The 14404-nt window shown below is 47.1% G+C and overlaps 1 long non-coding RNA gene across 3 annotated transcripts in view; it reads left to right on the forward strand.

The window, feature by feature from the left end:
• Window positions 1-14404, forward strand: part of LOC112916972 (uncharacterized) — a 133016-nt gene that overhangs the window by 28814 nt on the left and 89798 nt on the right. For all 3 annotated transcript variants that reach the window (XR_011996557.1, XR_003234386.2, XR_011996558.1), the window contains exon 2: window positions 8469-8564. This is a non-coding gene — a long non-coding RNA (uncharacterized lncRNA). The remainder of the gene's footprint in view (window positions 1-8468; window positions 8565-14404) is intronic.

A 14404-nucleotide genomic window follows, 5' to 3' on the forward strand; every position in this document is an offset into this window, starting at 1 on the left:
ATCTTTTATATGTAACTTTTTAGTTTTCTCTTTGAAAACTCATAAGACTTTCTCTTTACCCCTAGAGTTCTAGTGTCACAATGGGGTATCTTGGTCTAGGTCCATTTCCAACTACTGTGCTGGGCATGTTAGCCAAGATTTGTGTCCTTCAGTTCTAGATGTTCTCTTTCTGAAAGTCCTTATTGGATGTTGAGCCTCCTGAATTACTCCTCTAATTTTCTTTTTTACTCCGATTATTCTTCTCTTTGTTTGCTTTCAAGAAATTTCTGCAACTATCTTAAAACACTGGCACAGAATTTTTGAAGTTTTCACTTCATATTTTTTATTTCCAAAAACTATTTTTTTTTTTTTTAGATTTTATTTATTTATTCATGAGAGACACAGAGGGAGAGAGAGGCAGAGACACAAGAGACACAGGCAGAGGAAGAAGCAGGCTCCATGCAGGGAGCCCGACATGGGACTCGATCCCGGGTCCCCAGGATCACGCCCCGAGCCAAAGGCAGATGCCCAACCACTGAGCCACCCAGGTGCCCCTCCAAAAACTCTTCTTTGCTTCTCCCTTTTTCATCAGATCCTATGGATGCAGTGTATTTTCTTATTCCTCTAAAGGTATCAAATATACTTTGTTTTCCATTTCTGCTTCCTTCATAGATCCTTTTGCTCTCCTGTTTGATTATTTTATTCTCTGTCCTGTTGGATGGTTTCCTCTCTGGTGATTGTTGACTGCCACTCAGATTTAAGGCTGAGGCCCTAAAGACTGACTCAAGTTCTGTGTACCTGGATGGGATTTATTCTAGGGGGTGATCAATATGTATAGGTCTTTTTCCTGGATTGGGTCAGTTTCTACACAAAAGAGTTTTTCAATCTCCTGCCCCTGTCGTTCATAGGCTAGGAGGAAGAAGGAGCAAGGGAGAATTGTTCAGTTAGTGTGCAAACTTTCACCTGACCCCAGCCTCCCTCTGTATCTGACAGTCAGTAGCACTAAGTCTCTCTGATTCGGTTTTTCTAGAAACTAACTCTCCTGTCCCCTGCAGGAGGGGGAGTAGGTGGTTGGGACCTGCAAGTCTATCTGCCTCTTATAAATACTTCCAAATAATCTGTCTTTTTTCAGGCCTCACATCATCCCCTGCTGCAGGATTGCCAAGGTTCTATAGGCCATTAGCAACCTCTTTGTTATTTGCTATTCTGCCCCGACCATCTCCCCCTCCACCACCACCCCTCTCCCCAGGGCACTCAGTTCCTACTTCCCTCCTTCCTGCTAATTCCTTCATCATTCTGCTATCTCTATACACTGTGATTCAGGGTTATATTATGTCTGCCAATATGTGAGAGACTTTTGAGGAGGGGTTGGAAATTGTTCTACTCACTGGCTTGAAACTGATGGTGCTGGCCGCCAACGAGTCACTGTTGGGAAAACCTGCCTTTTGTGTAACCCTTGAATCAACAAACTCATGCTTTGCATCTATAAGAGCTTAGAACTCTAATACTAATAACAGCAGCAACAGCAATGGTCTTTTTTAGTGCCTACTATGTGCCCAACATTTTTAATCCTACCACCTACAAGGTGAGTGTGATTATCCCCAATATACAGAAGAGGACACTGAAGCCCAACCAGTTTCAATAGTTCATGCCTTTGATAAGTGGCAGGGTCAGGATTTGATTCCAGGTCCGTCTGGCCCCAAATTGGCCTCTAACAACTGAAGCCTTACAAGTCTACCTCAAGTCACCCAGTGAGAGGCCCTTAAATCTTGGGGATCAGTCCTAACCAACGCACTATGTATCCGTGCTTCAAGGGACGCCGTTGCCCCCTTTCACGGTGCAAATCCGTCCCTGCGGGGTACACTTTCTATTCGGTTGTTCTCACCTAGTGTGTCTTTGAGCGAAGCCCTCAGGTAAGCAGGCCTTGAATCTGCAGTGTGCAGCCTTGAGCGGATTTTAAAAGAACCCAGTTCCTTAGGAAGACTAATGAGCCCGGCCGCCCGCCCTGCCCCGAGCCATCCCCACCCCCAGCCGAGGCAGCCGAGCCCGCGTAACCATGGTGATGGCGCGGCGGCCGCCGGGGACGTGGGGGAGGGGCGGGAGGGAACGAGGGGCAGCTCCTGCGGGGGATGGGCCCAGGGGTGCCTTGGGGCTTGGAGCCCCGCGGGGAGGCCGCGGGGCGGGCTGCTCCCCCAGGCCGAGGCCGGGCGCCCACCTGCCTTGCCGGCTCTCACCTCTCCCTGACTCACCGAGCAGGTGGGTGACTCACGGGGCGGCGGGGCGGTGCTCAGTGGGCTCCAAGCGGGGAGGGGGTGAGTGGCGTTTGGAGAAGGCAGACCCGAGGGATCTGACCTTCACTGGGCCAGCGGTGGGAAGGTGGCCCTGGGGACCCCTCTCCTGGCATCTGTCCCTGACCTGCCTCCATCTCCACCATTTCCTGGTCTGTGGGCCTAGGGACCCCATAGCCGTGAGCACTGTTTGACAGAGAGGGTGAAGAGGCCTCTGGGCCCCGGCTTTCACTGGGCTGGGTGCCCAAATATAGATCCAGTATCCCCTGAATGTCGCACCTTTCTGCAGTCCCTCTACCGGCTTCCCATTGCCCCCAGCATGAGGACACAACTCTGCAAGTGACTGACATAGCTTCCTCTCCAGTCCTGACTCCTACCTTGGTCCCCTCCACCCTCTAAACCCCACCCCAACACACACACTGGCCACCTTCCATTCCCTGCAGTTTTCTGATAGGGCCCTGCCCTCCCTCCCTGCTAAGTCCCCTTCAGATATCCACCCAAACAGTACTTCATCAGGAAAACCTGGATTGGCCTCATGGCTCTGTCACTTCACCCTTCAGGCCCCCATGAACCTCTTCTTTACAGCATTCCTCATAGCTGCCATGTCTTAATATGATGTCTCTACTTCCCACTGGATTAGAAGTGTCAGGAGCAGAGGGCCAGGCCTTTGTCTCTGCTCCCACTGGATTCCCTGCACCTGGCACAGCGTCTGGCAGGTGATTGTCAATAGAGAGGGAGGGAGCTGCATATCCATTTGCCCTGCTTGGGTAAACAGCTGATGCAGCTCACTGCCCTGCACCTGCCCCACACTGGGAGGCAGAAACCAGTGTGACATTTCTCCTGACCTCTTGTTCCCCCATTGGACCACAGGCTATGATGGTGAAAATATTACCATTTGGGACTTGGACTCCTTAAACCAAATGATCATTTGTCTTACTCTCAAAAATGTATTTCTTGAAGGTGGGAGCTGCTAACACTTCCAGCATGAAAGGAAGCCTTCCTTGAGAACCCTGCCATTTGGCTCACATTTCAGAGCGTTTGCTTTCTTTCCTGAAACCACCAGGCCAGATTCCTGTCACTCAGCTGTCTAATTTCTTCAGGATAAGGTGGCCCTAAAGACCACCAACATGCAAGGGTCTTGTGGGAAAGGCTGGGAGTGACTTCTGGGGCCAAGATCCCCTAAATGATGGTGGTGGGGGCTTCCAGCTAGGGGAGATAGAAAAGACTGGAAGTTTAAGAGGCCCTTCTCTCAAGTGGGTAGAGAAGCTGGTACCTCTCAGGCCTGCAACCCCAGCCCAGGTCCTTGCAAAGGGCTTCAAGGAGTGAGTCATCTCTGATAAACCAAGGCAGGAGGGATTTTGATAAGATAGAAGGAAGGGTGTTTACACATGGGCCTTCCATATTGGGTGGGTCTGTTTGGTGTGGAGGCCAAAGAACATCCTTTGGAAAGTGGAGGAAGTCCTGCTAGAAACAAGAGGGAAGGCAGAGTAACTGACTGCCTCCAACTGACATGTCCTTGAACTTATTTTAAAAGGGCTCTTAAAAAGAAAGAAAAAAATAGGGCTCTGAGGGCAGCCCGGGTGGCTCAGGGGTTTAGCCCCGCCTTCAGCCCAGGGCCTGATCCTGGATACCTGGGATCCAGTCCCTTGTCAGGCTCCCTGCATAGAGCCTGCTTCTGTCTCTGCCCCACCCCCCTCTGTCTGTGTCCCTCTCATGAATAAATAAAAATAAAATTTAAAAAAAAAAAAAAGAAAGAGCTCTGAGTCAGTCCTACAAAAGAAAGGCATCTGAATATACACAGTGAATAAATACATTCTCTACCTGATTTTGAGTAAATCACCTTATTTCTCTGCTTGATAAACTGCTTCAAAGCCAACTTGGATAATCTGTTGAAGACTCTTTCACTCTAATAAATATTTATGGATTCATTAATGTACTTACATTTGAATCTCAATTCTAGAATTCATTGATTTTTCCACTCTGTAAAATGGAGCTGAATCACAAGGCTGTATGGGTCTCCAGCCCAGTGCCCTGTTCCTGGAAGGAAGGAGCTGGCGATTCGTTAGTCACTCTTCCCCCTCTTTCCCCACCTTCCACTGAGTGTGGAATGGGCTGCTGCTGGTGGTTGGAGACCGTACACTATGTTTCTGAATGGAAACTCGTGGCTTGTTAAGAATGATCCAGGAAGGGATCCCTGGGTGGCGCAGCGGTTTGGCGCCTGTCTTTGGCCCAGGGCGCGATCCTGGAGACCCGGGATCGAATCCCACATCAGGCTCCCGGCGCATGGAGCCTGCTTCTCCCTCTGCCTGTGTCTCTGCCTCTCTCTCTTTCTCTCTGTATGACTATCATAAATAAATAAAATAAAAAAAAAAAAGAATGATCCAGGAAGCCAAAAGACTGTTCCTTGTCTCAGCAGGTGCTAGGCCCAGAGGCCTTCAGTCTTGAACCCACAAAACACTTTTATGTGAAACCCTGTGGCAGACAAACCAGTACTATGACAAGAGCCAACATGACTGAGTAGCCCATAGGAGCAGAGGTAAGGGAAGCACAGAGGGAGCGGGATGCCCTGTTCACAGGCCAGCTCTAGAAATAATTACAAAGCCCATAAAACCAAAGTCAAGACTCAAAGAGTTCTTAGGGGTGGCTTGCCCCACCCCCCTGGGGTAACATACAAGGAAATATATCCACAAAGGTGAGGTGAACCACGTAGGATCATCCAGATAGCAGGTGGTAGAGCTGGAACAAGAGCCCAGTTCTCCCACTACCAGGGAGAGGTTGCCTTTGGACCTTAGTTACCCATTGTAAGTTCTTTTGAAGCATAGGGCCCCACTCATTTCCTTCAAGGATTAACAGGGCACTGAGGTATAAAGTTCAGGGGGTTGGAGCTAATTTCCTGAGCAGTGACTTCCTTCAAGCTTATGAGCTTACACACAGTACAGCAAAATGTAGCATTAGGTCAACAGTGAAGACTGTCTTATCAATCATGAAAGGTCATTTCTAACTCTTAAGTTTCGTATGATTAGTTTGTTTTTAATATTAGCCAAGGATAATCCTTCATCTCTAGACCTCTTGAGACTCAGCCAACGTGTCAAAGATCTCACTGAAGTGGCAAGAGATACTGTGATGAGATGGAATACCATAGTCCCTGAGGACTTTGTGTGGCAGCCCACACATCTGCACCCCTGCCTCCCTGCAAAGGCCCAGGGAGAGATTATCACATGTGACTGATGAGCAGTGTCAAGTATAAATCTTGTAGGAATACCCTGAAATAAACCAGTGTCCCAGGAAACTGTGAAGGCAGCAGAGTAAGGCTGGGAAGAGTTTCCTTTTTTTTTTTTTTTTTTTTTTTTTTTTAATCAGAGACTAGGAAAGGACCTGCAGGTTAGTGTTCTCCATCTCCTAGAGTGGGAGCAGGACTCTCTGGGTCCTCTTAGCCATGTGAGAGAAGTAAGTGGAAAAGTTGTATTTGTTGGGTCCTGAGGAATATGATGTGGTCTCCCAGGAAACAACTTCTACCCCAGGGCAAGAGAAAGGGAGTCACTGCCCCACCCAAGGGTAGCCCCAAAAACCTTAGCTCCCAAAACCACAGGTGGTGCCCAGGACAAGAAGTGGCAAGAAGATAAGAAGAATTTGGGGTCCTCAGGGCTGGGGGCCACTGCTATCAGAAAACATGGAGCTGCGAGAAGATGGCACAACCTGACAGAGGCAATGGTGCATAGAGAATAAGATTCTGTTTAAAAAACTTAAGAGAAATTCCCAAGTTTTCTTTCAGGCTCTGCTAGGACAAGAAGACAAGGTTGCCAACAGACCTTGGGGGGATATGGAGCAAAGAAGGGGGGGTGCAGTAGGAATGAACCCAACTGTAGAACATATAGTGTCCAAGTTAAGAGCACATGCCCAGGAAGATGACAGCCTGGGTTTGAATCCCAGCTCCTGCACTTACTAGTTATGTAAAGGTATTGGGCTGATGTCTAAACCTTGGTTCTCTCAAATGAAAAGTTGGGACGAGAATACCCATCTAATGTTGATTAAATAACATCAGATATATGAAGTCACATATCTTATCACAGTGTCTAGTATGTTAGAGTAAGCGCTTGTATTGGTTATCTGTTGCTGCATAACAAATTATCCCCAGACTTAGTGACTCAAAACAACAAACATTTACTATCCACAGCTTCTGTGGGTCAGGAATCTGAGCATAGCTTAGCTGAACACTTCTGCCTCAGCACCTCTCAAGAGATCATAGCCAAGCGATTGGCAAAGAGGTCTCATCTGCAGGCTCAGCTGTTGTGGGGAAGGGATGCATCCAAGCTCACTAACATGAGGGTTCACATGCCTTACTCCCTTACCATGTGGTCCTCTATACAGGGCTGCCTCATGACATGGCAGCTGGCTTTCTTCAGAGCACACGATCCAAGAGAGAACAACAGCAAGAGAGAAAATGCTCAAGAAAGAAGCCACAGTCTTTGAATAATCTAATCTCACAAGGGTACCCCATTATTTCAGATGTATCCTGAATGTGGATTCTATTCATTAGGTCAATAGATCCAATCCATCCTCAAGAGGAGGAGTTTCATAGAGCATGAAGATCAGGAGGCAGAGATCACTGAAAGCTATTTTAGAGAATGCCTACCACAGTGTTTAATATTACCTATTTTTATTATTCCTTCTGTATATCTTATTCTCCAGTGATACCACTGCTACAAGTTTTTGCTTCTATGTTTTGTTGCTGCCATTCTTTCTGCTACAAATGCTTGCTTTCAAATATTTACATTTTCCAATCCTACCCAACTTGCAGGGCCAGATTAAAATGGTACCACCATGAAGCCTTGGTCAACTGCCACCTTGTAGGAAGTAGTGGTTTTCTTCTCTGAAGTCCAAGAGGGAAGAGTTTGATGGAGGAAAGTGACAAAGGACAGCTATTTTGTGCTCAAGATAAACGCAATGACACTTAAATGAGAAGGAATAAAGTAACTCAAATACATTCCATGTACTTTTTTTTCTCAAAAATAGGCTATTGGTTTTGGCATTCTGGATCAATGAGGGCACCAGCTCTGTTAGACGATTGCAGAAATTGCTTTCATACGTCTGCTTGTTCTGGGCTGGCAGAGCACGTACCCATTTGCTGGCCTTTAGGATGAAGCTTTGCTAATAAAGGTAATGTGGGTCAAAAAAATAAAGGCTCTTCTGTAGGTAGGCAACAATTGCTCCAATAGCAATGTGCAGACACAGAGTTTTCTGCCTAACATGGAGATAAATCATTTGGGAAATAAATTGAACTGTGCTGGTTTGTTCTTCTATGATTTCTCTTGTTATTTTGAAAATTCCATCTCCCAACAAGATTCTGTTAGGCCTGAGCAGAGCCTTATCCCACATCAAAATGCTCTTCTCTAATGAGTCCAGGAATCTCAAAAGGATGAACTGCCATGGGGTTTCTATGGGGGGTCATGGGCTGCTAAGGAAGAGACAAAGCCAGCAGCAAATGTGGCTTATGTGGAGTCAAGGATCCAAATGGAGCCAATTCAGCTTGAGTAGAGGGATATTAGGTCAGTTCAGGTCACGGGAAGGAAATTTACATGTATTATCCAACTGCTGTGTATGAGACTGAGCAGGTAATAGTTATGGCCTTATTGAATCATCAGGAAAGCCTGCGGAGCTAAGGGGGTAATTTTCTCATTTTACAGATAAGAAAACTGAGATTCAGTGAGGTGAACTGGCCTGACCCAGGTTCTACCACCAGTGGAACACAGGGCTACTAGGCTTAATGCCTGTGTTTGTTCCAGGATTCCCTCTTACAAATGATGTGGAAAGACAAAGGGAAAGGCGGGGCTTTAAGAGGAGCTTACTAAAGTGACTCCAGAAATAGCTATTACAGACCAAACATGAAGTGTCATTCAGTTCTCCAAGTTCCCAGATCAAATCATAGCAAGGCTTCTCTTATTGCTCCTGAGTTGCAAAAAAAGCAGTCTTCCATAGTAACAACCTGGGGAAGAGGGTGAGAAAGGATGTTTTGTATGATTAATAATAAGACTTCCACAGTCTCCTGCCCCCTATTTATCAGAAGATACATATTTAAAGTGATGACACAACCAGAGAGTTAACAAGATGGAAAATCTAAATCTAATTATCAGCTTCTGTTTTTATGTGAACCATCCCCCTCTCTCCTTACTTTTTCTTACTCCATCTTTCTGTTCTTTTAAGATTGGGCCCAATTTCCTGCCCCAAAGGAGATGTCTCCCAGAAGGAAGTAGAAGGCTCAAGCCAGGAGAAGACACAGGACTGATTCAAGGCTGTGGGGTAAGATCAGCACAAAATGGTTGATGCCATTCCATTTCTGCTCACTTCAACTTGATGAGGTGAATTGATTCCACATTGAGTCTTTTTGGGGGCATATTTATAGAGAATCTGGGAGGTCTAGAAGATCCCACTTAAGACACTATGGCAGCATTTGTCCTTTGATCTTTTTGACAAATACTCAGCACAAATTCTCTGCCAAGCACTGAGCTAATAGGTAGAGTGGGACTCAACTGTGTGGATACTCAGACCTTGTCCTCAAAAGATGTAGAATTCTATAGAAAAGATAGAATGTGCCTATGTCACTTAAAAATAAGACTGCATGTTATAAATACCATTAGAAAAAAATAATCAAATTAGTATTCCTTCAAAAGGAAGAAGATTCTAGAATGCCTGGTGGCTTAGTCAGTTGGGTGTCCAATTCTTGATTTCAGCTCAGGTCTTGATCCCAGGATCGTGAATTCAAGCCCTGAGTTGGGCTCCATGCTGGGTGTGGAGACCATTTAAAAAAAAAAAAAAAGGAAAAAGGAAGAAGAAGAATAAAATTCTAATAGATGTAATACTTCACTAATATCCTGAGTGAAGTAAGCCAATTACAAAAAGATAAGTACTGCATGATTTCACTTACATGAGGTACCTAAAGGAGTCAAATCCACTGAGACATAAAGTAGAATGGTGGTTGCCAATAGTATGGGGAGTTATTGTTTACTGGGTACAGAGTTTCAGTTTTGCAAGATGAAAAAGTTCTGAAAAAAAATGAAAGAAAAGAGTTCTAGAGATTGGCTGCACGACAATGTGAATACACTTAACACGATTGAACTGTACACTTAAAAAATGTTTAATGTGATAAAATTTACTTGTATTTTGCCGTGACTAAATATAAAAAAAATTTTAATGGAAAAAAACTGCTAGTGACTTCAGCAGACAAAGCAATTATCTATGTAACTGGAGATACCAAAGAAGTCTTCATGGAAGAGGGGGCATTTGAACTGAGCTCCCTTTAGAATAGAGGGCTCAAGATGGACAGGAAGGAATAAGGTCATTCCAGGTGAACAAAGCAGCAGGAGCAAAGGCACATCTTTAAAAAAAAAAAAAATCCAGAAATTTCTCTCTTCCATTGCAGTAACTCTTAACAGACATTTTTCCAGTGATCAAACTGCTAGAGCCTGTATCTGTGACTCTCTCCTGTGACATCTCAGCAAGGCCTGGCTCCTGCCTTCTCCCTCTCTTCATCTCTTCCGCTCTTCCTGCCTCTTGTTCTCTCTCTCTCTGGTGTCTTTGAACCTTCTAAAATGAAATCCTTGACAAAGGTTTGCTTTCAGCCCAGAAGAAACATTCCCTGAGATCTCTTTAGTACCAGAAAATACCCAGACTCTCACACCTTTGTTAACAGACCTTATTGGGTTGTTCTTTTTTCCTCCTTGGATACCAGAAGCTTAAGAAATTACCTCATCTCCTACAACAGACAGGTTCCAGTTGTGAGAACAGCCTTTCTGACAGACACTCCCATTGCCAATTCGCCCTGATGAACAGCAGTTTTTGAGAACAGCCCTCTGACAGGGAGGAAAAAAGGAAGAGATGCAGATTTATACTTGATTCGTGAACAGAGTCGAGAGGAGGAAGATAGGTTCTGCTGAGCATTTCTTCATCTTCGGAACGATTATTTAGAGTCAGAGCTTATTAATCCCCATGTTAATCATCGAGATTTAAGGCGAGAATCCTTTTGGGATGAGAATGGTAATCAAGCACAGGGAAGGCATCTAAGGCTCCAGGAAGACAGCCTCCCAGCCAGTGGGCCACCATGGGCCCTCCTGCAGCGGCTGGGAGACTCAGGGCAGGCAGGCAGGAGGCCTGGTGCTCACTCTCCCTATCCCCAAAGTGCAGACTCATGTAGTGGGGCATGCACCAGACATGCCTGGTAGAGCGAATCGAGTTGACCTGAAGGGAAGGCCTGCTTCACTCTGCCTAGAGTGATTTGGAGAGGCTGCCAGATTTCTGCCTTTTCTTTTCTTTTCTTTTCTTTTCTTTTCTTTTCTTTTCTTTTCTTTTCTTTTCTTCTTTTCTTTTCTTTCTTTTCTCTTTCTTTCTTCTTTCTTTCTTTCTTTCTTTCTTTCTTTCTTTCTTTTTCTTTCTTTCTTTCTTTTTTTAGATTTCTGCCTTTTCATCTGGCCTTTCACTTTCAGTCATTACCTTGAGTTCTGAGTGAGGAGGATGTGTGCCTTTTTGGGAGGAGGAGGGGCTTGAATGGAGCCTTGGCCTGGACATAGCATGAGGAGCATAATCACAGGCTCTGACTCCTCTCCTCGGGGCCTCTACCCTGGAGGACATCCGTGGCCCTTTTTCTCAGCTCTTCAGCTCTGTCTAGACAGCTTTCAAATCATCAGATGCTGGAAAGAAGGCAGAGATCAGTGTGAACATTTACTTTGTTGGTATTGTTTTCTTTGGAGTTGAATGGGGGAAAACCCAATTTAGGGACCAGGGTCTTTCTTGGGTATCAATTCCATTCTATTAAAGACGAGAACAGCAAAATCATGGAATCTCAGCACTGGGAGGTACCTTAGGTATTATTTTAGCCAAGCCCCACATGATGCGAGAATCCTCCAGAAGCACCCCAGCTGGCTACTGCTGGCTCAGTCAGACATTCTCCCTGATGGAGGGCGACCTCCTCTTAGGGGTGAATTCACTGTTAGAAAACTCTTCCTTGGACTAAATGAAAACTATAATCTTATTTGATAGCTTCCACCCACAGACACTAATGCCTGGCGTGTATGTATGCTGACTGACCAGCTGACTGGCTGGCCGACTGAATAAATGAGTAAGAGGAGTAAATTGGCAGCAAGCAGGAGAAACGGGCAGGAGAGAAAGCGCCGTGACTAGCAGTGGGACAAGTAGAAGGAGAAAACATTTTTCTCTAAGGATTTTTTTTCTCTTTGGTGAGGAATAGCGGAGAAGCCTGGACTGTCCCAGCCAAGGTTTTCATTCCCTCCCATCTTCTGAACCAACCAACAAAACCTCCCAACCATCTAATTTGTGAGTAGATCACACTTCACATTTGTGAAATGAATTAAATTACTTTTGATCAGTAGGAAAGTTACCAAAGCTAAGTGTTGTCTATTTTCCTAAGTTACTTTGTCATGACTCCTTCCCTTCCTCTCTGTCTGTCTCTCACACACACGCACACATGCACGCGCACACACACACGCACATCCCAGGGTTTACACCTCATGTCCTCCCAGTCTCCTCAGGGCAAGCCAGCTCGCTAAAGGAGCCAAGGGTGACCCCTTGGCTTTAGCTCGCCCCCCCACCCCGGGCTCCGGGTCTGGCAGCGCTGCTCAGCTAGACACAGGGCGGCTGCTGTGTGGGAGGCCTGGAGGGGAGCCCCAGGCTGCGGGCTGCAAGCGCTCCCCTGAGTCTCCCCTGAGGAGGGCTCATGCAGCCTTGCACAGCTTCCGCCACGGGCCTGGACCCGGGCCCCCAGCACCCGGCATCTTTGCAGCCCCGCCGCAGACCCTAGGACTCCCACCCACCGGGCACCCCGGGGTGGGAGAGGGGCCCTAGCCAAGATGTCAGATGCCTGACGTCTCCCCTGAAGGAGCCCACCCTCCAACACAGCTCCCTCCGGAGGCCCCTGGAGTAGGCGAGCTCAGCAGCAAAGACTGCAGCGGCTGGTACGAACCTGCCACTGTGTCCTGCCTGCTTTCTAGATAGGGACCCTCCTCTACGCCCCCGCCCCGTCACCCAGTATCTGCAAGTGGGATGCCCCACGGGGCGGCTGTAGGAAACCCTGCACCATCTCCAGCAGCAAGGACAGCCAATCCAGATAACACCAGGCAGACTCTCCCCATCTGTTTGTCCCCTGATCCTGCCTATCTGTTTGGTAATTGAGCTACAAATAGACCCTTGGCTTTTTGCCTTTCATTTTGCAGGTAATTGTAGCTATAAATGATAAAAAATCCAAAAGATAATCTCTGCACTGGTGCATAGACACAGAGTTCTCAGTGTGGAAAGGGCCCTAGGTGTGAATCAAGGTCTGTGGAGCTCCTGCTATGCATCTGACCTTCTGCCGGCAGGTTTACTTCCACTCATCAAACAGAATGCTGTTTTCAGCCCCATGAATTGGAATTGGTCAATCGGTCGGCTCTTCATTAGACCGAGTATTCTAGGACAATTTTCACGTGGCTCTGTTATGCAGTTAGTGGGTGTCTTGCCTGTCTCTGCACTCAGACTGGGAGCTCCATGAGGTCTCCCATGGCTCACATGAGACTCTGATACTCAGGAGCGTAACAAGGCCACCTGCAGTGGATTTCCCTTCTTCGGCTTTCCCTTCCACCAGCCCAAGAAATAGCCACATACCCCCAGCAAAGGGAGTCTGGCCTCCAGGCAAATGGCCCCCATGTATAGATGGGTTTTATTCAAGGATCTGCTGAGACACAGAGAGGAGAGTCAGCATGTGCTCCAAGGACCCTGTCAGAACCAGTAGCAACAACATGTAAGGGCCTAAGCCTGAGTCTTACAGGGTTGTCCTCCTCTGTATGACCTTGGCTTAATGACAGGAAGCCACAGGCTTCCTTTGGCCCATGATACCTGGAGCAGCATCTCTCCTCCCATTAAGTCTTATCAGAGTGGCAGCTAAACCTCCCTAATTTTGCTGGATAATTTCCATTTTAAATGTCTGTCCCATTGTTCCTATCCATTCATGTGTATGTATCAGACTGTGCTATTTCCGGTCTAGAAAGCAGAGTTTGGAATTCCACTCTCCCAGAATCATTCTTTTGGCTCTTCATAAATCCCCTGTGATCGTCCGGGTTCCTCCTAAAGCGGGAACACTGAGACAAGAATTCAATCTCAAACAGTGTATTTGGGAGGTGCCGAGAAAACCAGAGGAAATGGGGAGAGAAGCGAGAAGGGGAAAGGAGCTAATAAAGGGTCTGTGACCTAGCCAGCTACCAATGTGGGTGACAGAGCCTCATCCCATCAGGAAACTCTGGGGCTCTGAGTCAAACGCAGTGTTCAAAGGTAGCTCACCTGAAGGGGGCAGGGGCCAGGTATTCTTTGCCAGTGCTCATCTGTCATTGGTTGCAAGATGCTCCAGGGCCACTCTCAACCTGCCATCAGTCAGCAGATGGTGCTTCACTGGTGAGGGGAAGCCCCTAGGCAGCAAGACACCAGTGCTGGCAGATGGAAGCCGGAGTGGTGTACATCGACTGCTAAGAGCCAAGAGAAGCAGTGGGGCACTGGCTCCGTGTTCTACACCTTCTTCCCTCTAGGAGACGTGACTATAATCCACCGATGAGGGGCTATGGCTTTTAATGACTGAGAGAAAAGCCATTGAGAACAGGACCCAGGATATAAATCAGTGGCTAAAGAAACTGAAGAAAAAAGATACTGAAAAATGTGGCGGGTACACACTAATGCCAACTGTTCATGCCTCCTGATTGGGCATGGTCCAATCTGGTTGGTCCTGCAGGGACAGGAGGTGTACGTGCAGGCCCGTTTCTAACAGGTGGGTGCATGAGCCTGATCCCAGTCAGAGGCTGTGGCCTGTCTGGCAGCGTTTCACTGGGACTTCAGAGGGAGGAAACAGGAGGAATAAGGAAGGGTGCGATGAATCAGGAACTAACACCAAATCCCTACTGGAGGGCAGCCCTTCCCATTCAGTATCTTATTCCAGACTCACAGCAAACCCTCAAGTGATCTCAGAGCACGTGAGCTCTGAGGTGGCCGTTGGGGGTAGCGCCTGCTCAGAATGGCATCCTCTTCCTCCCGGCAATGTTAGTTTAGACTAATGTAGACCACAAGATAGGGCAAGAGCCGCCAGTCATGGTCCTCCATCCATCTGGCCA

This window comes from Vulpes vulpes, chromosome 13 (genome assembly GCF_048418805.1).
Source record: "Vulpes vulpes isolate BD-2025 chromosome 13, VulVul3, whole genome shotgun sequence".
NCBI classification, from domain to species: Eukaryota; Metazoa; Chordata; class Mammalia; order Carnivora; family Canidae; genus Vulpes; species Vulpes vulpes.